This window comes from Triticum aestivum, chromosome 7B (assembly GCF_018294505.1).
Source record: "Triticum aestivum cultivar Chinese Spring chromosome 7B, IWGSC CS RefSeq v2.1, whole genome shotgun sequence".
Lineage (NCBI taxonomy): Eukaryota > Viridiplantae > Streptophyta > Magnoliopsida > Poales > Poaceae > Triticum > Triticum aestivum.
In genome coordinates, this window is record NC_057813.1 from 216,098,559 (window position 1) to 216,123,720 (window position 25,162).

Here is a 25,162-nt window from a genome sequence, read left to right on the forward strand (position 1 = left end):
GAGAGGGCCCGAACCTGGGTAAAAACATCGTGTCCCTTGTCTCCTGTTACCATCTGCCTAGACGCACAGTTCGGGACCCCCTACCTGAGATCCGCCGGTTTTGACACCGACAGCTTCTCTCAAGAAGGCTCGTGGTTCCAAGAGGGAACTGTCACCTTTGTGTGCGAAATGATATACGCTGCCTCCCCCCTTGATTTTTTATAGGGGAAACATAGAACTATATGCGTGCCATGTTAAAATTTGGAATTATTCCGGGTTTGTTTGGCCTTTTTATACATTAATTAAGTTTCTGGCAATTAATGTGCATAATTCAAATTTGAACTACAAGCACGTGCTCCAATGCACCAAAGTTGGTTGAAAAATCACATATGTGCCTTGGGTGAATTTCTAGGTCCCATGCAAGAAATCGGAATGAAATTCAAACATCTGGGCGTTGTGGCTTGGCCAGAAATATTGAGAAACTTGTTTTTTTCACTTCTGTAAATCCAAAACACGCACGAAAATCAAGAAAGTTGGCATGGTGTCATGACATGGCACCAACATGCTGTGGTAATTTTTTTGCCGAATTGGGACAAGCTTTGGTATAAGCTTCTTGCAAACCGGAGCTTCTCTCAAGAAGGCTCGTGGTTCTGAGAGGAAACCTGTCACCTCCGTGTGCGAAACGACATACACTGCCTTCTCCTGCCTTGATTTTTTTACACACGCAACTTAGACCAATAGGAGTTTCATGCTAAATTTTGGAATTATTTCGAGTTCGTTTGGCCTTTTTATACATTAATTGAGTTTCTAGGCATCTAATGCTCATAATTCAAATTTTAAATACAAGCACATGCTCTAGTGCGTCAAAGTTAGTTGAAAACTCATTTACGTGTACTTGGGCAAATTTCTAGGTCCCATGCAAGAAATGGGAATGGAATTCAAACAGTCTGGGCATCTGGGTTTGGCCAGAAACATCGAGAAACTTGGTTTTAAAATTCTTGCCTGAAAATAATGAAACTTGGCATGATATCATGACATCGCACCAACATGTTGTGGTAAATTTTTTGTCTGATTTGTGAAGGCGCACACATTAACAATCAACGAAGTCATTTTGAAACAAGTTCTGTCACGTTACAATCGGAAACACAAGTATTATTGAAACTGTGTGCGTTCTACTTACCATTTACGTGCCACCACGCGTCTCCCTTTTTTATTGGCTAGGAGGTGCCATGTGGGGTAGCTATTTGAGTACGGGAGGCGTGCGATCTGACCCCTGTGCATGCTTATCGGGAGGAGAGCCCTTTGACCTCAATCCACCGCCCACCACTGTCCCATGTCTCCATTAATGGCGCCAGAGCCCCTGTTTAATGGCGTGGCTATGTCTCCCTCAACTGAGATTTAAGATAGAAAAAAGAAAGTCTAAAAAGAAAGTTTTGCATGGATCTTGATGTAAGATCTGACGGACCTATATAGCATCGACTGAGACATATAGCAAGACTGATGAATATAAGGACAATGACAGTGGATAATAATTGTCTTACATATTTAGGAAGATAAATAAAAAAGCCACATGCGGCAGCGCCCGAAATACACAAGGGCAAAAGAAGGAAGACGCAGACAAGGATCTGGCTCGCTGATCTCTACTTTCTTGATGCGTTGCTGCTTTGTCGTTCTGGCAATGATGATGATGCTCGTCCTCTTCAACAAGGCAGTGGTCTCCTCATGCTGCTTTGTCATTCTGGCAATCTTTGCCCTCAGCAAGCCGCGCTCGGTGCGGAGCTTCACCTTGCCCTCCCCTAGTCCCCGGATGACGCTAGTTGCATTTTCAAACGAGGCATTCATCTCGTCCTGCAGCTTCATCCAGTCGGAGATCCGAGCCATCAAATCATCGAGCATAACGCACATGCGCCTGTGAGAGTCCTTGTCTACCCGCGAGACATTTTCCCAAGTTGTTGCAGCATGGGAGGACATCTCTGCTGCATTGGTGGCGCGGCGGGACATCTATACTGCTTCCACGGCGCGGCCGGACCAGTCTGTTGCATCGACTGCGCGGCGGGACCTCTGTGCTGCTAAGGCGGTGTGCCGGGACATGTCGGCTGCTTTCACGACGAGGCGGGATATCTCTCGTGCTTCCGCTTCCATGCTTGCCTCTCCCTGGTAGTAATCTCTCGACCCAAGACTCATGCGGGCCATGGCTGACGCAAGGGAATGACGATGAAAGACTTGTTTGTCTTTATGGATGAAGAGTTGAGGAGCAATGTGCAGTCATCTTGGAGTAGGTAGTATTTATAACCGAGTACTAACACGCTCCTAAGTGGGAAATCGTTTAGGTTTTGATCAGTGTGAACATGTTTACAATTAAATATAGCATGGTAGTAATTTGGAATGTGACGGGACACAGGCTCAAAATTTATTGACGGTTTTATAATTTCTAAGTGCGGCACTATTCCCGGATGTTGTAACGTGGGCACGCGTTCTTGGCCGTGTACGTGGAGTTTGCACCATAGGGTGCACCGCAATAGGCAATGTCAGCACACGTCTTGTTCCATCAACCGTGCATGCTCGTATTATCATCGCGCACACTTCTTTTAATTAGAATGTGTGCCCGTCTAGCGCACACACGTTGATCTGTCTAACTGTTTCTATTTGTTGTGGCTAATCGCAAACAATTCATCCGTGTGAAGTGTATGCCGTCAATCGCAGACACCTTGATCTGGCTAACCGTTTCTGTTGTGTTGCCTAATCGGAAACAGTTCATCCTTCTAAAGTGTATGATGTCAATCAACGACACCTTGATCTGGATGACTGTTTCTTTTGTGCTGCCTAATCACAAACAGTTAATCCGAGTGAACTGTATGCCGTATATCACACACACCTTCATCTGGCTGCCCGTTTTTGTTCCTCTGCCTCATCGCAAACAGTTCACTGGACTAAACCGTATGCCCCGCATCGCACATGCAACTAAAATATGAACTGTGTTTGATGTATCTGTCATTGCGAACGTTTTGCATATTTTTTGACGTTTTTTGACATCACCGTTTGCAATTAATGCATCACACACAGTTTCGTCGAAGGTTGTCTGATTGTAGTGTCGCATTAGCAGCATCCTGCAGTAGTATAAATAAACTGTCAGTGTTAGCTTTTGTGATGAATCTCATGAATTTAATTTCTCTAAGTTTAGTAGACAACCTCGTGATAAAAAATTACCTAGCAAGAATGAAATAATTGGTCTTGCTTCTATTGCCATGCCCTCTACTGATCCACTAGAACAATATTTGCTCGACCATGATATGCACTTGCGTGAAAGAAATGAAGTAGATAAAATATTCTTTGAACAACAACCTCCGCTTAAACATAATTTGCCTATTGAAACTTTAGGAGGTCCTCCTCCACCTAAGGGTGATCCCGTGTTTGAATTAAAACAATTGCCTGACACTTTGAAATATGATTATCTTGATGAGAAAAAGATATATCATGTTATTATTAGTGTTAATCTTTCAGAACATGAAGAGCAAAGATTATTGAAAATTCCGAAGAAGCACTCAGCTGCTATTGAGTATACTCTTGATGATCTTAAGGGCATTAGTCCCACTCTCTGTCAGCACAACATTAATATGGAACCTGATGCTAAACCCGTTGTTGATCACCAACAATGTTTGAATCCTAAAATGAAAGAAGTGGTAAGAACTGAAATATTAAAGCTTTTGGAAGAAGGTATAATCTATCTCATAGCTGATAGTAGATGAGAAGTTCAGTTCATTATGTCCTGAAGAAGGGAGGTCTTACTGTTGTTCCTAATGATAAAAATGAACTTATCCCACAAAGAATTGTCACTGGCTATAGAATGGTAATTGTTTTCACAAAGTTAAATAAAGCTACTAGAAAAGATGATTGCCCTCTGCCTTTTATTGATTAAATGCTAGAAAGACTATCTAAGCACACACACTTTTGTTTTCTTGATGGATATTCTGGTTTTCTCAAATACCTGTTTCACAACCTGATCAAGAGAAAACCACGTTTACTTGTCCTTTTGGAACTTATGCTTATAGACGTATGCCTTTCGGTTTATGCAATGCACATGTTACCTTTCAAAGATGTATGACTGCTATATTATCTAATTTTCGTGAAAAGATTGTTGAGGTTTTCATGGATGAATTTTCTGTTTATGGAACTTCTTTGGATGATTGCTTAAGCAACCTTGATTAAGTTTTGCAGAGATGTGAGCAAACTAATCTTGTCTTTAATTGGGAGAAGTGCCACTTTATGGTTAATGAAGGTATTGTCTTGGGGCATAAAATTTTTGAACAAGGTACTCAGGTGGATAAAGCTAAAGTTGATGCAATTGAGAAAATGCCATGTCCTAAAAATATTAAAGGTATTCGTAGTTTTCTTGGTCATGCTGGTTTCTATACTAGGTTCAATATAAAATTTTCTAAAATTTCTAGGCCTCTTACAAATCTTTTACGAAAGGATATTCCATTTGTTTTTGATGATGATTATGTGGAAGCCTTTGAAACACTGAAGAAAGCCTTAACTTCTGCACCTATTGTTCAACCACCTGATTGGAAATTGCCTTTTGAAATTATGTGATGCTAGTGATTATGTTGTTGGCGCTGTTCTAGGACAAAGAGTTGATAAGAAATTAAATGTTATCCATTATGCTAGTAAAACTTTAGAGAATGCCCAACGAAATTATGCTACTACTGAAAAATGATTTTTAGCAGTTGTGTTTGCTTGTGATAAATTCAGACGTTACATTGTTGATTCCAAAGTAGTTGTTCACACTGATCATGCTTCTATAAAATATCTTATGTAAAATAAGATGCTACAAACTTAGACTCATTAGGTGGGTTATTTTGCTACAAGAATTTGATTTACATATTACTGATAAAAAAGGAGTTGAGAACCCCGTAGCTGATAACTTGTCTAGCTTAGAAAATATTCTTGATGACCCACTATCTTTTGATGATAGCTTTCTTAATGAACAACTAGCTGCAATAAATGTTTCTCATAATACTCCTTGGTATGCTGACACATCCATTTTGCATCATGCTTTTATATTGATATTTATTGCATTAGGGGCTATTATAACACATTATGGTACAATACTTATGCATTTTCTCTCTTATTTTACAAGGTTTACATGAAAAGGGAGAATGCCGACAGCTGGAATTCTGGACTGGAAAGGGTGCAAATCTGAGAGACCTATTCTGCACAACTCCAAAAGTCCTAAACATTTACAGAGAATTATTTTGGAATATAAAAAAATATTGGGCGAAGAAAATACCAGAGGGGACCCACCAGGTGACCACAAGGGTGGGGGCGTTCCCTAACCCCCCTAGGCGCGCCCCCATGGCTTGTGGGCCACCTGTCAGGCCTCCGATGCCCATCTTCTGCTATATGATGTCTTTTGACTTGGAAAATATCAGAAGGAAGCTTTCAGGACAAAGCGTCGCCGTCTCGAGGCGGAACCTGGGCAGAACCAATCTAGGGCTCCGGTGGAGCTGTTCTGCCAGGGAAACTTCCCTCCCGGAGGGGGAAATCGAAGCCATCATCATCACCAACGATCCTCTCATCAAGAGGGTGTCGATCTACATCAAAATATTCACCAGCACCCATGCAACTTTCCATCGTTCCATTTATTATGACACGCTTCATCATTGTCATATTGCTTTGCATGATGATGTAGTTGACATAGTATTTGTGGCAAAGCCACCTTTCATAATTCTTTCATACATGTCACTCTTGATTCATTGCACATCCCAGTACATCGCCGGAGGCATTCACATAGAGTCATATTTTGTTCGAAGCATTGACTGTAATTTTTCGAGTTGTAAGTAAATAAAAGTGTGATGATCTTCATTATTAGAGCATTGTCCCATGTGAGGAAAGGATGATGGAGGCTATGATTCCCCCACAAGTCGGGATGAGACTCCAAACAAAAAAAAGGAGAGAAAAAAAGAAAAAAAGAAAAAAAATGAGAGAAAAAGAGAGAAGGGGCAACATTACTATCCTTTTCCCACACTTGTGCTTCAAAGTAGCACCACGATCTTCAAGATAGAGAGTCTCTCATTTTGTCACTTTCATATACTAGTGGGAATTTTTCATTATAGAACTTTATATTCCAATGATGGGCTTCCTCAAATTGCCCTAGGTCTTCGTGAGCAAGTGAGTTGGATGCACACCCACTTAGTTTCTTTTTGAGCGTTCATACACTTATAGCTCTAGTGCATCCGTTGCATGGCAATCCCTACTCACTCACATTGATATCTATTGATGAGCATCTCCATAGCCTGTTGGTACGCCTAGTTGATGTGAGACTATCTCCCTCTTTTTGTCTTCTCCACAACCACCATATTCTCTTTCACCATAGTGCTATATACATGACTCATGCTCATGTATTACGTGAAAGTTGAAAAAGTTTGAGAACATCAAAAGTATGAAACAATTGCTTGGCTTGTCATCGGGGTTGTGCATGATTTAAATATTTTGTGTGATGAAGATAGAGCATAGCCAGACTATATGATTTTGTAGGGATAGCTTGCTTTGGCCATGTTATTTTGAGAAGACATGATTGCTTTATTAGTATGCTTGAAGTATTATTGTTTTTATGTCAATATTAAAATTTTGTTTTTAATCTTATGGATCTGAATATTCTTGCCACAATAGAGAAGATTACATTGATAAATATGCTAGGTAGCATTCCAAATCAAAAATTCTGTTTTTTATCATTTACCTACTTGAGGACGAGCAGGAATTAAGCTTGGGGATGCTTGATACATCTCCAACGTATCCACAATTTTTTATTGTTCCATGATATTATATTATCCATATTGGATGTTTTATATGCATTTATATGCTATTTTATATGATTTTGGGACTAACCTATTAAACTAGAGCCCAGTGCCAGTTTCTTTTTTCCTTGTTTACGAGTTTTACAGAAAAGGAATACCAAACGGAGTCCAATTGACCTGAAAATTTACGGAGATTGTTTTTGGACCAGAAGAAGCCCACGGAGCATCGGAGATGGACCAAAAGAGTCCCGAGGCCGCCACGAGGGTGGAGGGCGCGCCCTACCCCCTGGGCGCGCCCCCTACCTCGTGGCTGCCTCGTCGACCCTCCTGACTTATTCCCGATGCCAACACCTCTTATATATCCCCAAACTTCCAAAACAGAACCAAGATCGGGAGTTCCGCCGTCGCAAGCCCGTGTAGCCACCAAAAACCAATCGGGACCCTGTTCTGGCACCCTGTCGGAGGGGGGTTCGATCACCGGTGGCCATCTTCATCATCCCGACGCTCTCCGTGACGAGTAAGGAGTAGTTCACCATCGGGGTTGAGGGTATGTACTAGTAGCTATGTGTTTGATCTATCTTTCTCTCGTGTTCTTGATTTGGCACGATCTTGATGTACCACGAGCTTGGCTATTATAGTTGGATCTTATGATGTTTCTCCCCTCCACCTTCTTGAAATGGGTTGAGTTTTTCCTTTGAAGTTATCTTATCGGATTGAGTCCTTAAGGATTTGAGAACACTTTATGTATGTCTTACATGTGCTTATCTGTGGTGACAATGGGATATTCACGTGATCTACTTGATGTATGTTTTGGTGATCAACTTGCGGGTTCTGTGACCTTGTGAACTTATGCATATGGGTTGGCACGCGTTTTTGTCTTGACTCTCCAGTAGAAACTTTCGGGCACTCTTTGAAGTTCTTTGTGTTGGTTTGAATAGATGAATCTGAGATTGTGTGATGCATATCGTATAATCAAACCCGCGGATACTGATACGTCTCCAACGTATCTATAATTTTTGATTGTTCCATGCTATTATATTACCCCTTTTGGATGTTTATGGGCTTTATTTCACACATTTATATCATTTTTGGGACTAACCTACTAACCGGAGGCCCGGCCCATATTGCTGTTTTTTTGCCTATTTCAGTATTTCGAAGAAAAGGAATATCAAACGGAGTCCAAACGGAATGAAACCTTCGGTAGCGTGATTTTTGGAACGAACGTGATCCACAGGAATTGGAGTGCAAGTCAAGAAGAAGCCGAGGCTCCCACGAGATAGGAGGGTGCGCCCCCCCTATAGGGCGCGCCCCCTGTCTCGTGGGCCCCTCGGGCGTCCACCGACGTACTTCTTCCTCCTATATAAGCCTACGTACCCCGAAAACATCCAGGGGGCAGACGAAACACAATTTCCACCACCGTAACCTTCTGTATCCGCAAGATCTCATCTTGGAGCCTTCGCCGGCACTCTGCCGGAGGGGGAATCGACCAAGGAGGGCTTCTACATCAACATCCTTGCCCCTCCAATGAGTTGTGAGTAGTTTACCACAGACCTATGGGTCCATAGTTATTGGCTAGATGGCTTCTTCTATCTTTTTGGATCTCAATACAATGTTCTCCCCCTCTCTTGTGGAGATCTATTCGATGTAAACTCTTTTTGTGGTGTGTTTGTCGAGATCCGATGAATTGTGGGTTTATGATCAAGTTTATCTAGGAGTAATATTTGAATCTTCTCTGAATTCTTTTATGTATGATTGAGTTATCTTTGCAAGTCTCTTCGAATTATCAGTTTGGTTTGGCCTAGTAGATTGATCTTTCTTGCCATGGGAGAAGTGCTTAGCTTTGGGTTCAATCTTGCGGTGTCATTACCCAGTGACAGAGAGGGTTGGAAGGCACGTATTGTATTGTTGCCATCAAGGATAACAAGATGGGGTTTATATCATATTGCTTGAGTTTATCCCTCTACATCATGTCATCTTGCTTAATGCGTCATTCTGTTCTTGGTAACTTAATACTCTAGATGCAGGCAGGGGTCGGTCGATGTGTGGAGTAATAGTAGTAGATGCAGGCAGGAGTCGATCTACTTGTCACGGACGTGATGCCTATATACATGATCATGCCTAGATAATCTCATAATTATTCGCTTTTCTATCAATTGCTCGACAGTAATTTGTTCACCCACCGTAATACTTATGCTATCTTGAGAGAAGCCACTAGTGAAACCTATGGCCCCCGGGTCTATCTCTTATCATATTTGCTTCCAGTCTAATTTTATTTGCATCTTTACTTTTTTACATCTATATTATAAAATACCAAAAATATATTTATCTTATCATACTATCTTTATTAGATCTCACTTTCGCAAGTGGCCGTGAAGGGATTGACAACCCCTTTATTGCGTTGGTTGCGAGTTCTTTGTTTGTTTGTGTAGGTGCGTGGGACTTTTGAGGAGCCTCCTACTGGATTGATACCTTGGTTCTCAAAAACTGAGGGAAATACTTACGCTACTATTGCTGCATCACCCTCTCCTCTTCGAGGAAAACCAACGCAAGCTCAAGACGTAGCAAGAAGGATTTCTGGCGCCGTTGCCGGGGAGGTCTTCGCTCAAGTCAAGACATACCAAGTACCCATCACAAACCCATCTCCCTCGCATTTACATTATTTGCCATTTGCCTCTCGTTTTCCTCTCCCCCACTTCACCCTTGCCGTTTTATTCGCCCTCTCTTTCCCAATCTCCTCCTCTCTTTTTCGCTTGCCTTTTTCTGTTTGCTTGTGTGTTGGATTACTTGTTGCCATGGCGCAAGATAATACCAAATTGTGTGATTTCTCGAATACCAATAATAATGATTTCCTTAGTACTCCGATTGCTCCTCTTAATGATGTTGAGTCTTGTGAAATCAATACTGCTTTGCTGAATCTTGTTATGAAAGATCAATTCGCCGGCCTTCCTAGTGAAGATGCCGCTACTCATCTAAACAACTTTGTTGATTTGTGTGATATGCAAAAGAAGAAAGATACGGATAACAATATTGTCAAATTGAAGTTATTTCCGTTTTCACTTAGAGATCGTGCTAAAGTTTGGTTTTCGTCTTTGCCTAAAAATAGTATTGATTCTTGGAACAAGTGCAAAGATGCTTTTATCTCTAAGTATTTTCCTCCCGCTAAGATTATCACTCTTAGGAACGATATTATGAATTTTAAACAACTTGATCATGAGCATGTTGCCCAATCTTGGGAAAGAATGAAATTGATGCTTCGCAATTGCCCTACTCATGGTTTGAATTTATGGATGATCATACAAAATTTTATGCCGGTTTGAACTTTGCTTCTAGAAATCTCTTAGATTCGGCCGCGGGAGGCACGTTTATGGAAATCACGTTAGGAGATGCTACAAAACTTCTTGATAATATTATGGCTAATTATTCTCAATGGCACACCGAAAGATCTTCTAGTAAAAAAGTGCATGCTATAGAAGAAATCAATGTTTTGAGTGGAAAGATGGATGAACTTATGAAATTGTTTGCTACTAAAAATACTCCTCTTGATCCCAATGATATGCCTTTGTCTTCTTTGATTGAGAATAATAATGAATCTATGGATGTGAATTTTGTTGGTAGGAATAGTTTTGGAAACAATGCTTATAGAGGAAACTTTAATGCTAGACCGTTCCCTAGTAATTCCTCTAATAATTATGGAAATTCCTACAATAATTCTTATGGTAATTTTAATAAGATGCCCTCTGATTTTGAGAATAGTGTGAAAGAATTTATGATTTCTCAAAAGAATTTTAATGCTTTGCTTGAAGAAAAATTGCTCAAAGTTGATGATTTGGCTAGGAACGTTGATAGACTTTCGCTTGATGTTGATTCTCTTAAACTTAGATCTTCTCCTCCTAAGCATGATATCAATGAGTCTCTCAAAGTAATGAGAATTTCCATTGATGAGTGCAAGGAAAGAACCGCTAGATTGCGTGCTAAAAAGATAGCTTTATAAAGCGTGTTCTTCTAGTTTCCATGAAAATAATGATGAGGATCTTAAAGTTATTGATGCGTCTCCTATTAGATCTATGTTTTGCAATATGAATCTTGATAATTATGGGACTGATGATGAGTCAACTTTACCTAGAAGGCGTCCCAAGAATTCGGAGTTTTTAGATCTTGATGCTAAATTTGGTAAAAGTGGGATTGGAGAGGTCACAACTTTAAATAGCATTGAACCCACTATCTCGGATTTCAAGGATTTTGATTATGATAATTGTTCTTTAGAAGGTTGTATTTCCTTGTTGCAATCCGTTGTTAATTCTCCTCATGCTTATAGTCAAAATAAAGCTTTTACCAAACATATTGTTGATGCCTTGATGCAATCTTATGATGAAAAACTTAATTTGGAAGTTTCTATACCTAGAAAACTTAATGATGAGTGGGAACCTACTATAAAGATTAGAATTAAAGATCATGAGTGTTTTGCTTTGTGTGATTTGGGTGCTAGTGTTTCCACGATTCCGAAAACTTTATGTGATATTCTAGGTTTCCCTGATCTTGATGATTGCTCTTTAAATTTGCACCTTGCGGATTCCACCATTAAAAAGGCAATGAGAAGGATCAATGATGTTCTTATTGTTGCAAATATAAATTTGGTGCCCGTGGATTTTATCGTTCTTGATATTGATTGCAATCTTTCTTGCCCTATTATTCTTGGTAGACCTTTCCTTAGAACGATTGGTGCGATTATTGATATGAAGGAAGGGAATATTAGATTTCAATATCCATTAAAGAAAGGCATGGAGCACTTTCCAAGAAAGAAATTCAAATTACCTTATGAATCTATCATGCGGGCTACTTATGGATTTAGTGCCAAGGATGGCACTCGTTAGATCTATCTTTGCTTTTATGCCTAGCTAGGGGCGTTAAACGATAGCGCTAGTTGGGAGGCAATCCAATTTTCTTTGTGTTTTTTGTTTTTGTTCCTGTTTAGTAATAAATCTTGCATCTACCTTCTGTTTATATGTGTTTTTATCTTTTAATTAGTGTTTGTGCCAAGTAGAACCTATAGGATAACTTATGATGATAGTTGATTTAATTCTGCTGAAAAACAGAAACTTTGCACACACGAATATAATTTTTTTAAATCACAGGAACGTGCTTTTGCGTTGATTCTTTTTTCTGCTGATCAATAAACAAATTTTCCAGGACTTCCTATTTTGGTAGGATTTTTCGAGATCCAGAAATTTTCATCAGTTATAGATTGCTACAGACTGTTCTGTTTTTGACAGATTCTGTTTTTCGTGTGTTGTTTGCTTATTTCATTGCATCTATGGTTAGTAAATTAGTTTATAAACCATAGAGAAGTTGGAATACAGTAGGTTTAACACCAAAATAAATAAATAATGAGTTCATTACAGTACCTTGTGTGGTGGTTTTGTTTTCTTTCACTAACAGAGCTTATAAGATTTCCTGTTGAGTTTTGTGTTGTGAAGTTTTCAAGTTTTGGGTAAAGCTTTTATGGACTATGGAATAAAGGGTGGAAAGAGCCTAAGCTTGGGGATGCCCAAGGCACCCCAAGATATTCAAGGATAGCCAAAAGCGTAAGCTTGGGGATGCCCCGGGAAGGCATCCCCTCTTTCGTCTTCATTCATTGGTAACTTTACTTGAAGCTATATTTTTATTTGCCACATGATATGTGTTTTGCTTGGAGCGTCGTGTATTATATTAGTCTTTGCTTTTTAGTTTACCACAATCATCCTTGCTGTACACACCTTTTGGGAGAAGCCTATTTGATTAGAATTTGCTAGAATACTCTATGTGCTTCACTTATATCTTTTGAGCTTGATAGTTTTTGCTCTAGTGCTTCACTTATATCTTTTAGAGCACGGTGGTGACTTAATTTTGTAGAAATTGCTAGTCTCTCATGCTTCACTTATATTATTTTGAGAGTCTTTTAGAACAGCATGGTATTTGCTATGGTTATAAAATTGGTCCTAGAATGGTAGGCATCCAAGTTGGGTATAATAAAAACTATCTTAGGAAGTGAATTGGATGCTATGATCAATTTGATACTTGATAATTGTTTTGAGATAGGGAGGTAGTGATATTAAAGTCATGCTAGTTGGGTGATTATGAATTTAAAGAATGCTTGTGTTGAAGTTAGCAAGTCCCGTAGCATGCACGTATGGTTAAAGTTGTGTAACAAATTTGAAACATGAAGTGTACCTGGCTTGTGCATCCTTATGAGTGGCGGTCGGGGACGAGCGATGGTCTTTTCCTACCAATCTATCCCCCTAGGAGCATGCGCGTAGTACTTGATTTTTGATGACTTCTAAATTTTTGCAATAAGTATATGAGTTCTTTTGACTAATGTTGAGTCCATGGATTATAAGCACTTTTACCTTTCCACCATTGCTAGCCTCTTCGGTACCGTGCATTGCCCTTTCTCACCTTGAGAGTTGGTGCAAACTTCACCGGTGCATCCAAACCCCGTGATACGATACGCTCTATCACACATAAACCTCCTTATATCTTCCTCAAAACAGCCACCATACCTACCTATTATGGCATTTCCATAGCCATTCCGAGATATATTGCCATGCAACTTTCCACCGTTCCGTTCATCATCATGACATACTTTAGTTTTGTCATATTGCCATTACATGATCATGTAGTTGACATCGTATTTGTGGCAAAGCCACCATGCATTATTTTTCATACATGTGACTCTTGATTCATTGCACCCTCCCGGTACACCACTGGAGGCATTCATATAGAGTCATATCTTGTTCTAGTTTCGAGTTGTAATTCATATGTTGTAATCAATAGAAGTATGATGATCATCATTATTAGAGCATTGCCCAAAGAAAAAAAAGAAAAAAGAAAAAAAAGAAAGGCCAAAAAAAGAGAAAGGCCCAAAAAAAGAAAAAAAGAAATAAATAAATAAATAAAAAGGGCAATGTTACTATCTCTTTTTCCACACTTGTGCTTCAAAGTAGCACCTTGCTCTTCATGTAGTGAGTCTCATAAGTTGTCTTTTTCATATTCTTGTGCTTCAAAGTAGCACCATGTTTTTCATATAGTGAGTCTCATAAGTTGTCTTTTTCATACTAGTGGGAATTTTTCATTCTAGAACTTGGCTTGTATATTCCTACGATGGGCTTCCTCAAATGCCCTAGGTCTTCGTGAGCAAGCAAGTTGGATGCACACCCACTAGTTTTCTTTTGTTGAGCATTCATTTATAGCTCTAGTGCATCCGTTGCATGGCAATCCCTACTCCTCATGTTGACATCAATTGATGGGCATCTCCATAGCCCGTTGATTATCCTCGTCAATGTGAGACTTTCTCCTTTTTTGTATTTTCCACACAATCCCCATCATCATATTCTATTCAACCCATAGTGCTATATCCATGGCTCACGCTCATGTATTGCGTGAAGGTTGAAAAAGTTTGAGATTATTTAAGTATGAAACAATTGCTTGTCTTGTCATCGGGGGTGTAGAAGTTGGGAACATCTTTGTGTGACGAAAATGAAGCATAGCCTAACTATATGATTTTGTAGGGATGAACTTTCTTTTGCCATGTTATTTTAAGAAGACATGATTACTTTGATTAGTATGCTTGAAGTGTTACTATTTCTTTTATCAATATAAACTTTTATTTTGAATCATTTGGATCTGAACATTCATGCCACAATAAAGAAAATTACATTAAGAATTATGCTAGGTAGCATTCCACATCAAAAATTCTTTTTTTCATCATTTACCTACTCGAGGACGAGCAAGAATTAAGCTTGGGGATGCTTGATACGTCTCCAACGTATCTATAATTTTTGATTGTTCCATGCTATTATATTACCCCTTTTGGATGTTTATGGGCTTTATTTTACACATTTATATCATTTTTGGGACTAACCTACTAACCGGAGGCCCAGCCCATATTGCTGGTTTTTTTTGCCTATTTCACTATTTCGAAGAAAAGGAATATCAAACGGAGTCCAAATGGAATGAAACCATTGGTAGCGTGATTTTTGGAACAAACGTGATCCAGAGGACTTGGAGTGCAAGTCAAGAAGCAGCCGAGGCTCCCACGAGATAGGAGGGCGCCCCCCTATAGGGCGCACCCCCCTATCTCGTGGGCCCCTCGGGCGTCCACCGTTGTACTTCTTCCTCCTATATAAGCCTACGTACCCCGAAAACATCCAGGGGGCAGACGAAACACAATTTCCACCACCGTAACCTTATGTATCCGCAAGATCTCATCTTGGAGCCTTCGCCGGCACTCTGTCGGAGGGGGAATCAACCACGGAGGGCTTCTACATCAACATCCTTGCCCCTCCGATGAGTTGTGAGTAGTTTACCACAAACCTACGTGTCCATAGTTATTAGCTAGATGGCTTCTTCTCTCTTTTTGGATCTCAATACAATGTTCTCCCCATCTCTTGTGGATATCTATTTGATGTAAACTCCTTTTGCGGTGTGTTTGTCGAGATCCGATGAATTGTGGGTTTATGATCAAGTTTATCTATGAATAATATTTGAATCTTCTCTGAATTCTTTTATGTATGGTTGAGTTATCTTTGCAAGTCTCTTCGAATTATCAGTTTGGTTTGGCCTACTAGATTGATCTTTCTTGCCATGGGAGAAGTGCTTAGCTTTGGGTTCAATCTTGCGGTGTCCTTACTCAGTGATAGAAAGGGTTGCAAGGCACGTATTGTATTGTTGCCATCGAGGATAACAAGATGGGGTTTATATCATATTGCTTGAGTTTATCCCTCTACATCATGTTATCTTGCTTAATGCGTTACTCTGTTCTTGTGAACTTAATACTCTAGATGCAGGCAGGAGTCGATCGATGTGTGGAGTAATAGTAGTAGATGTAGGCAGGAGTTGGTCTACTTGTCACGGACGTGATGCCTATATACATGATCATGCCTAGATAATCTCATAATTATTCGCTTTTCTATCAATTGCTCGACAGTAATTTGTTCACCCACCGTAATACTTATGCTATCTTGAGAGAAGCCACTAGTGAAACCTATGGCCCCCGGGTCTATCTCTTATCATATTTGCTTCCAATCTACTTTTATTTGCATCTTTATTTTTTTGCATCTATATTATAAAATACCAAAAATATATTTATCTTATCATATTATCTTTATTAGATCTCACTTTCGCAAGTGGCCGTGAAGGGATTGACAACCCCTTTATTGCGTTGGTTGCGAGTTCTCATTTTGTTTGTGTGGGTGCGTGGGACTTTTGAGGAGCTTCCTACTGGATTGATAGCTTGGTTCTCAAAAACTGAGGGAAATACCTACGCTACTCTGCTGCATCACCCTCTCCTCTTCGAGGAAAACCAATGCAAGCTCAAGACGTAGCAGATACTTGTGGTGACGTTGGAGTTTCTAGGTGACATTAGGGTTTTGGTTGATGTGTGTCTTAAGGTGTTATTTTACTATGAACTCTAGGGCTGTTTGTGACACTTACAGGAATAGCCCAATGGATTAATCAGAAAGAATAACTTTGAGGTGGTTTCGTACCCTACAATAATCTCTTTGTTTGTTCTCCGCTATTAGTGACTTTGGAGTGACTATTTGTTGCATGTTGAGGGATTGTTATATGATCTAATTATGTTATCATTCTTGAGAGAACTTGCACTAGTGAAAGTATCAACCCTAGGCCTTGTTTCGAAGCATTGCAATACCGTTTGCGCTCACTTTTATTACTAGTTACCTTGCGGTTTTATAATTGCAGATTACAAAAACCTATATCTACCATCCATATTGCACTTGTATCACCATCTCTTCGCCAAACTAGTGCACCTATACAATTTACCATTGTATTGGGTGTGTTGGGGACAAAAGAGACTCTTTTTAATTTGGTTGCAGGGTTGTTTGAGAGAGACCATCTTCATCATATGCCTCCCACGGATTGATAAACCTTAGGTCATCCACTTGAGGGAAATTTGCTACTGTCCTACAAACCTCTGCACTTGGAGGCCCAACAACGTCTACAAGAAGAAGGTTGTGTAGCAGACATCAGTCGTCCACGGCCTTGGTGCTCTCAGCGCGGCGTGGTCAATGTGGTCAAGGAACTACTTCCATCGGAAGAGTACTGTACGTGGAGAGGCTGACAGTTGGGTCCACGGCCGCAGCAAAGAAGTGCCTCCTTATTGCGCGCAAAATAATAATTCCTCCACCTGACAGCGGGGACCCACTGGATGGGCCACCGTATTTCGCGAAAAAACATTTCCCCCTGACTGCTGGGACCCACCAGCTACATCTTCGCACGCAAGGAAGTGCGTCCATATTACGGGCAAAAACTATGATTCTCCCCGTGACAACTCGGACCCACCAGCTATATATTCGCACACAAGAAAGTGCCTTCTTACCTCCCTGACAGTGTGACACCCCCGATTCAATTGTACACTAATCATACACGCAAATGTGTACGATCAAGATCAGGGACTCACGGGAAGATATCACAACACGACTCTAGACACAAATCAAAATAATACAAGCTTTATATGAAAAGCCAGGGGCCTTGAGGGCTCGAATACAAGCTCGATACACAAGATTCAGCGGAAGCAACAATATTTGAGTACAGAAATAAGTTAAACAAGGATGCCTTAAGAAGGCTAGCACAAAAGCAACACGGTCAAAGAGGCAAGGCCTCCTGCCTGGGACCTCCTAACTACCCCTGGTCGTCTGCGGTCTCCATGTAGTAGCATCCATCAACAATGGCATCTGGCTCCAGGGATCCACCATCTGGTTGCAACAACCGAAAAGAAGAAAGAAGGGGGAAAAGGGGGTAGCAAAGCAACCATGAGTACTCATCCAAAGTACTCGCAAGCATCAGATCTATACTAAGTATGCATTGGTATCGAATGGAAGGTTTGTATCTGTGGACTGAACTGCAGAATGCTAGAATAGAGGCGGGAAGGCCTAGCCTATCGAAGACTAGCATCTTCAAGCAGCTGCAAGTATCTTGCAGCATGTAGAAGAGTAAATAGTAGCATTTTAATATTTAACAAGCATGTTGTAGCATCAACGCCCAGAGATCCTTCCTCGACTCCCTGCGAGAAAGCAATCTTGGAGCCACATATCCATCACATAACTCAAGTATCCATTTCTAGTTATATAAGATCAGGATATAAGTCTGAACGTCCATTACCATGGACACGTTATTCGAATATATAACTTCCCTGCAGGGGTGCACCACGTTACCCAACACGCTCGATCACTCTGGCCGGACACACCTTTCTGGGGTCAATGCCCGGCCTCGGAAGATTAACACGTCGCAACCCTACCTAGCCTCAGTAGAGAGGTCCCCGCCGGTCTACATCCTAAGCACTCCGGGGTCTTGGGCCCATCGCCCGCAGCACTCCAGGTCGTTGTGTGGAGGGTGGATACCAACACCGCCTCGGATGGCCAGCACGATCCGACCGTGCCACAATGCTGAATTGGACGTCTAACAAAGCTTCGGCTGATACTGCGACGTCGAGGCCCATAACTATTCTCGCGTGGTGGTTAGTGCGTAAAGGCCAAAGGCCAACTCAGAACAAATACCCAAACCTGTTAGTGCATTGGGGGCTCGCGAAGACGAGCAGAGACTCACGATACTGTGACCCCGTCGCCCCGTCTTGTGGACTTACGGCAAGGGCCCAGACTGCCCGGCCGTGCCACGTGGAAAACTCGCGGGTGCTCTCCGGGCCCACCCGACTTTCACATCAACTCGCAGGTACCCCTCAGGACTGACCCAACTTAAACAATGGTCTCAAGTAAAGTCAAAGTAACCGTGTGTCCAAACATCAAGGGGAAAATCCGAGGAATCACCCTCGATGGATTCCACTGGATGTAATCATCAAGGTGAACGTAAGAGGAACCACCCTCGAGGTTCACACTTGAGGGGTTGCAAGACAGAGTCATATCGGGAGTGGTCAAGGAGGAATCACCCTCGATGACCACGACCGAATAGCTACACTATAGAATTATCAACATGAGTGTGTAATGAGGTACCACCCTCGGCACCGATAGTAACTCTGCAGAGTCGAGCAACAAAAAGGGCGTGATGTGATGTGAGGTGTCGGGCTCTGGTCGTCGATCACGTTGATCGAGTCGTCGATGATGAAGCAGGGGCAACAAGGACAAGGTGGGGGTCACTGATGGATCACTAACCAACCTATACTAAGCAGTTTATGATAAGTAGGTAAGGTACAAGAGCAGGTACAAAAGCAGGCTATGCATCAGAATAGGAGCAATCAGTTACAGTAGCAAAATCTAATGCAAGCATGAGATAATGGAATGGGCGATGTAAGGATGATCAAAGGGGGGGCTTGCCTGGAAGCTCCGCTGAAAGGGAAGAAGTGTTGTCGGTAACGTAGCCGATCACAGGGGCATCAACAGCGGTCTCGGGGTCTACCGAAGAGAAGAGGGGGAAGAAACAGTAAATACACGCAAACATATGCATAACATGATTATAAACGGGGCGAAGGGGGAAACATCCGGGAATGTTTTCCCGGTTCCGGACGTCTGTCAGACAGATGAACCGGAGGGGAAAGGTTGCATGTTCGCAATGCTAGGGACATGTGGCAGACAAACGGAACGCGCATTTGGATTCATCTCGTCGTTCTGAGCAACTTTCATGTAGAAAACATTTTCATCCGAGCTACGGTTAATTTTCTGTGGATTTTCATAGTTTTAAATATATTCTGGAATTATTAATAAATCAAAAATAAAGATTAATCGCTCGGTGCACCCAGCTCTGCGTACACAGAAGTGTACCAAGGATGACATGTGGGTCCAGGGGGTCCCAGTTGACCAGTCAACGCTTGACTGGTCAACAGTGGGTGGGGCCCTCCTGTCCTTGACCCATTTAAACTAACTACAGATTAGGTAGTTAATTAGCAAATTATAAGTTAAATAAGCAAACTTTAATGAAGTCAATTATTGGTTAATTAAATTATCAATTAATTTTATTTATTTATATATATATATTTAAAGCGTTTTTTAAGGGGGCGTGGGGCCCCGACGTCAGTGGCCCAGGGGGCCAGCGGGCGTGCGGTTAGTGGGCGGAACGGGTGCGGGCATGGGCGCCCGAGGCCACCAGGGGGCGGCACGCCAGCCATGGCAGAGGCCGGCTGCGGCGCGGCCCGCGGGCGGGCAGGGCGGCAGCGACGGTGGGTGCAGGCGGGGCTAGCAGGGCCGCGCGATGGGGTGGCCAGGGCGCGGGCGGCCGTGGATGTGGCCAGCGCGCAGAGGTGGGGCTGCGTGCGACGAGGCAAAGTGAGGGCACGGGCGGCTATAGCGACAGGTCGCGGCGGGCGACGACGGGCGCGACCACGCGCAGGCGGGCGCGCCGAGCGCAGCCGGAGCGCGGTGAAGTGACAGGGGCGCGCGCACGTGGAGAGGGGATCAGGGGGCGGATGGGGTTCTCACCCACGCTGCCAGTGTTCGTCGGCGAGGCTCGATGGAGCTGGCGTGGGGGAAGACGAGGACGAGGCGGTCCGGCAACAGGCGACGGTGCAGCGTCGGGGCGGCGCGGCGCCAGATCGGGACGAGGCAGCGGCGTCCGGGGCGTCGCAGCGAGGGGGGCTTCGGGAAGAGGGTGAGGCGACCGACGAGGTGGCGCCAACGGAAGGGCGGCGGCGGGGGCGCCGGGGCGATGTCGCTGAGGACGGGATCAGGCCCAATCCCGATCCAATCGAGAGGAGGGGAACGAGCGGGAGACGTGGGGGGAGTGGGGCGATCTGTCTAGATATTTTGGGTGGAGCAATTTGATTATATGACACACCTTTTCTGGGAGTTTGATGCAGTGACACACTTTTCATTTGATTTGATTATATGGCACACCTTTGATTGATAGCTAGATTAAATGACACAAATTGAGTTTTTTCTCTCCTTTTTCAGGTATTGGCCCGCATAAGATTATTTTAGGACGGTTCTGCCCTCTCATGCATCGATTCACTTGCCTGGTTCGATCGAGCCTACGAAACCACACAGAGAGGTCAGACGAGGCGACGTACAGGAAGATGAAGCACTGTACCGCCGCCTCGCCGGCTCCTGGCTTGGTCCCACCGCGCGCCGCCTCTCCCTAGCGCCTACCTCGCCGTGCATCTTGCCCAACGTGCTGCTAATTCCCCTCGGCCTCATGTCCTGCTTCCTCTCCTCCCGTGACGATCCATGGGTTCTGCCGCCGCCGCCTCGCTCATCAACGATCTCACAGGTGGCATCCCATCCCTCCTCTCTCTCTCTCTCTCTCATGGTGAAAAAAAACTGAAGTTTTTCTTCAATTGTGTATAACATTTGTCGGTTTTTTAATTCGACAAATCGATGCATTATGTAGGAAACTTTCTATGGAAACAAGGACTCCCCACTTCCCCACCAAAAGTTGTTGTGAAGTCCACAAAGAAGATCACACCGAGGAAGAGAAAAACAGTGTATCATACATTCAAACTAGCATGTCATGTTGTGATTTGTCAATTATGGATTGTCAAGTCTGTCGGTACATATGCACCTTATTCAGCTGATTTTGTGGATTCACAGATATATTCTTGTGACATATGAAAATGGTACAAACTAAGGAGAGATCATGTCAAGGTGAAATGTCAATTTTCTGAACAAAACTGTACATCAATTCGTGCTACAACCATCAAGCAAGGGTTACAGTTATAGTAGTTTGTTGCTGGCCGTATGCTACTTCAGACAACAACAGCGTGCAGCTACAGAAGGCTTCAGCCAACAGCAAAACGCTAGCAGCGAAGACCTACAGAGTTACTCCCTCCGTTCCAAATTACTCGTCGCTGAAATAGATGTATCTAGAACTAAAATACATCTAAATATATTCATACGTGTGATAAGTAATTCGGAACGGAGGGAGTAACAAACAGTTACAAAGCTAGCAACGATGGCACGCTCTGGCGACGGCGCGGCCGTGACGGCGACGGAAAGGAGACACAGCGAGGTGGCGGGAGCCCCCAGGAAGAGCCACGGTGAGGTGCAGGCGCCGGGAAGGAGGCATGCATCAGGGTCACCTCGTTCCATACGTAGAGCTCCCATATGTACGCGTGCATGCATGGAGCCTCTACATGCATGTACTGATCGAGGCCGGCCTCCTGTGCGTGTTTCCGTTCGACCACGAAGGCTCGATCGAACCGAATCGGCGAGGGCAAAACCGTCCTCAAACAAATTATGTTCGGGCCAATACCTGAAAAAGGAGAGAAAAACTCAATTTGTGCCATTTAATCTAGCTATCAATCAAAGGTGGGTCATAAAATCAAACCAAAAGAAAAGTGTGTCATTAGATCAAACTTCCAGGAAAGGTGTGTCATATAATCAAATTGCTCATTTTGGGTGCGTGGGGGGATAAGGGAGAGGAAGAGGTAGGCCGGCCGGCTGGGCTGATTGGCCTAGTTGGGACAGGGGCCTTTTGTTTTTCTGTTTGCTTTGTTTTCGCCTTTTCTTTTATTTACTTAATTTAAGCTATAAATTGGAAACGACTTTGAATCAACGCGAGGTTAACAACAGTAAAAATCGATGACATGGCACCATTGGCGTGATTACTGTTGCGTAATTATCCGGGGGTTACACACAGCTGAGACCCACACGGTCGAACCGTACGTAGGGTTGTCTGTCTGGTCGCGAACGTGTACGTACATACTGGTCGATCGGTCTGTCTGCAGGTTGCAGCGATGAACCGTGGCCGAGTGAGGAAGGGCACGTGTCGTAGTAGAGGCGCGAACGTAGCATTTCACACAGTCCCGTCTATATCGTGTACACGTACATACAACCAGGATGCAATAAAGTAAATACGGACACGTACGTACATATGGGCGGGGTCTCGAACGCCTACTCGCGCATACATACGGCCAGGGCTCGTGTACATGGCTAGACAACGGAGAGCAGCGACGACGTCCTGTTCGTTCGCAGCCAACCGACTGGGTCGGAACTGAGAAACTCGTCATGTTCATCGGGAGGCAATGGAATGCGTCGTGTTCATCGGGAGCCAATCAGATTGGACAGAACAGCCGAAACGAGGCGTGGCATACCGCAGAATGGAGGAAACGGCCTTCTGTTCGACCACATATGGTCGAAAGGGGATCCTGTTCATCGGGAGGGGTTTGGTGTACCACAAAACGGAGGAAACAAACTTCTCTTCGACCTCCTATGGTTAAAACGGGGTCCTGTTGATCGGGAGGGGTGTTGTGTACCGCAAAACAGAGGAAACAGACTTTTCTTCGACGTCCTATAGTCGAAACGGGTGTCCTGTTCATCGGGAGGGGTGTGGCATACCGCAAAATAGGACTCCACGGGCTATTGTTCATCCACCGTCTACTGCCTTGCTCCAGCCTCCATGGACTACTGTTCATTCACTATCGACCTCCTCCAGCCTCCACCTACGACTGTTCATCCACGGCGTCTCCTTCCTGCCTCCACCAGCCACTTTTCATCCACGGGCTCCTGTTCATTCAGCTTCCACCGGCTACTCTTCAACTAGCCCTCCACGGGCTACTGTTGATCCAGCTATCCACGGGATACTGTTCAACCAGCCCTCCATGGGGTCCTGTTCATCCACCCCAATCGGCTCGATCGGGGTCCTGTCATCCAGTGTCAACGACCTCTACCACCACGGGGTCTTGTTCATCCAACCCCCACCGGGAACTGTTCATCCAACCCCCAACAACACTCACTATTCATCAAGAGGCAGCAGATTCGATCGGCTTCAATTAGCAGCAGTAGCGAAGGAATCGCTCGATCGGGTTCAGTTAACAACCAGGGATCGATCGCTCGGGTTCAGTAACGCGTAGCCAGTGCAATCACTCGGGTTCAGAAGGCGAACGTCCTCGCTCAGGTTGAGTTAGAGCCCAACGCCTCGCACCCACGCGCGTATGTGTACGAGAGAAACGCGCAATCCCTCCGTGCATCGCACGGCCCCGACCACCCACCATAACCGAGAACTCCCTGATATTTTCCTCGCCCTTGCTTCTACGACGGTTTTTTTCGTCATGGACGGCCCAAAGAATGTCATGCAGCTGCGTCTCTGGCCCGCCCAGGCCGAAAAGCCCATTTTTTGTCATGATTTTTGTCATAGAAGTAGGAGCCCACCATCTATGATGATATCGGGTTTTGTCACAATTATCGTCATAGAAGTGTCATAAGCATGACATGAAAAAGAATCGTTCGGCCCAAAATGTCACATATGTGTCTTTTTTTTGTAGTGATAGCATTAAACTTTGGGATCCAAATCAACCCCTTATGAAGTAGTGCATAAACTAGGGTTTAAGCTTCTGTCACTCTCGCAACCCATCATCATAACTACTCCACAATGCATTCCCTTAGGCCCAAATAAGGTGAAGTGCCATGTAGTCAACGTTCACATGACACCACTAAGGGAATCACAACATACATACCATCAAAATATCGAACACATACCAAGTTCACATGTTTACTTGCAACAAGATTTCTCCCGTGACCTCAAGAACAAAAGTAACTACTCACAAATGATAATCATGCTCAAGATCAGAGGGGTATTAAATAGCATAATTGATCTGAACATATAATCTTCCACCAAATAAACTATATATTAATCAACTACAAGATGTAATCAACACTACTAGTCACCCACAGGTACCAATCTAAGGTTCCGGTACAAAGATTGAACACAAGAGATGAAATAGGGTTTGAGATGAGATGATGTTGTTGACGATGTTGATGGAGATTGCCCTCCCCAAGATGGGAGAGTTGTTGGTGATGGTGATGACTGATAACCCACAAGTATAGGGGATCGCAACAGTTTTTGAGGGTAGAGTATTCAACCCAAATTTATTGATTCGACACAAGGGGAGCCAAAGAATATTCTCAAGTATTAGCAGTTGAGTGGTCAATTCAACCACACCTGGATAACTTAGTATCTGCAGCAAAGTATTTAGTAGCAAAATAGTATGATAGTAACGATAACAGTAGCAAAAGTAACGATAGCAGTTTTGTAGTAATTGTAACAGTAGCAACGGTAAAGTAAATAAGCAAAGCACAATATGTGAAAAGCTCGTAGGCATTGGATCAGTGATGGATAATTATGTCGGATGTGATTCCTCATGTAATAGCTATAACATAGGGTGACACAGAACTAGCTCCAGTTCATCAATGTAATGTAGGCATGTATTCCGAACATAGTCATACGTGCTTATGGAAAAGAACTTGCATGACATCTTTTGTCCTACCCTCCTGTGGCAGCGGGGTCCTAGTGGAAACTAAGGGATATTAAGGCCTCCTTTTAATAAAGTACCGGACCAAAGCATTAACTCATAGTGAATACATGAACTCCTCAAACTACGGTCATCACTGAGAAGTATCCCGATTATTGTCACTTCGGGGTTGTCGGATCATAACACATAATAGGTGACTATAGAC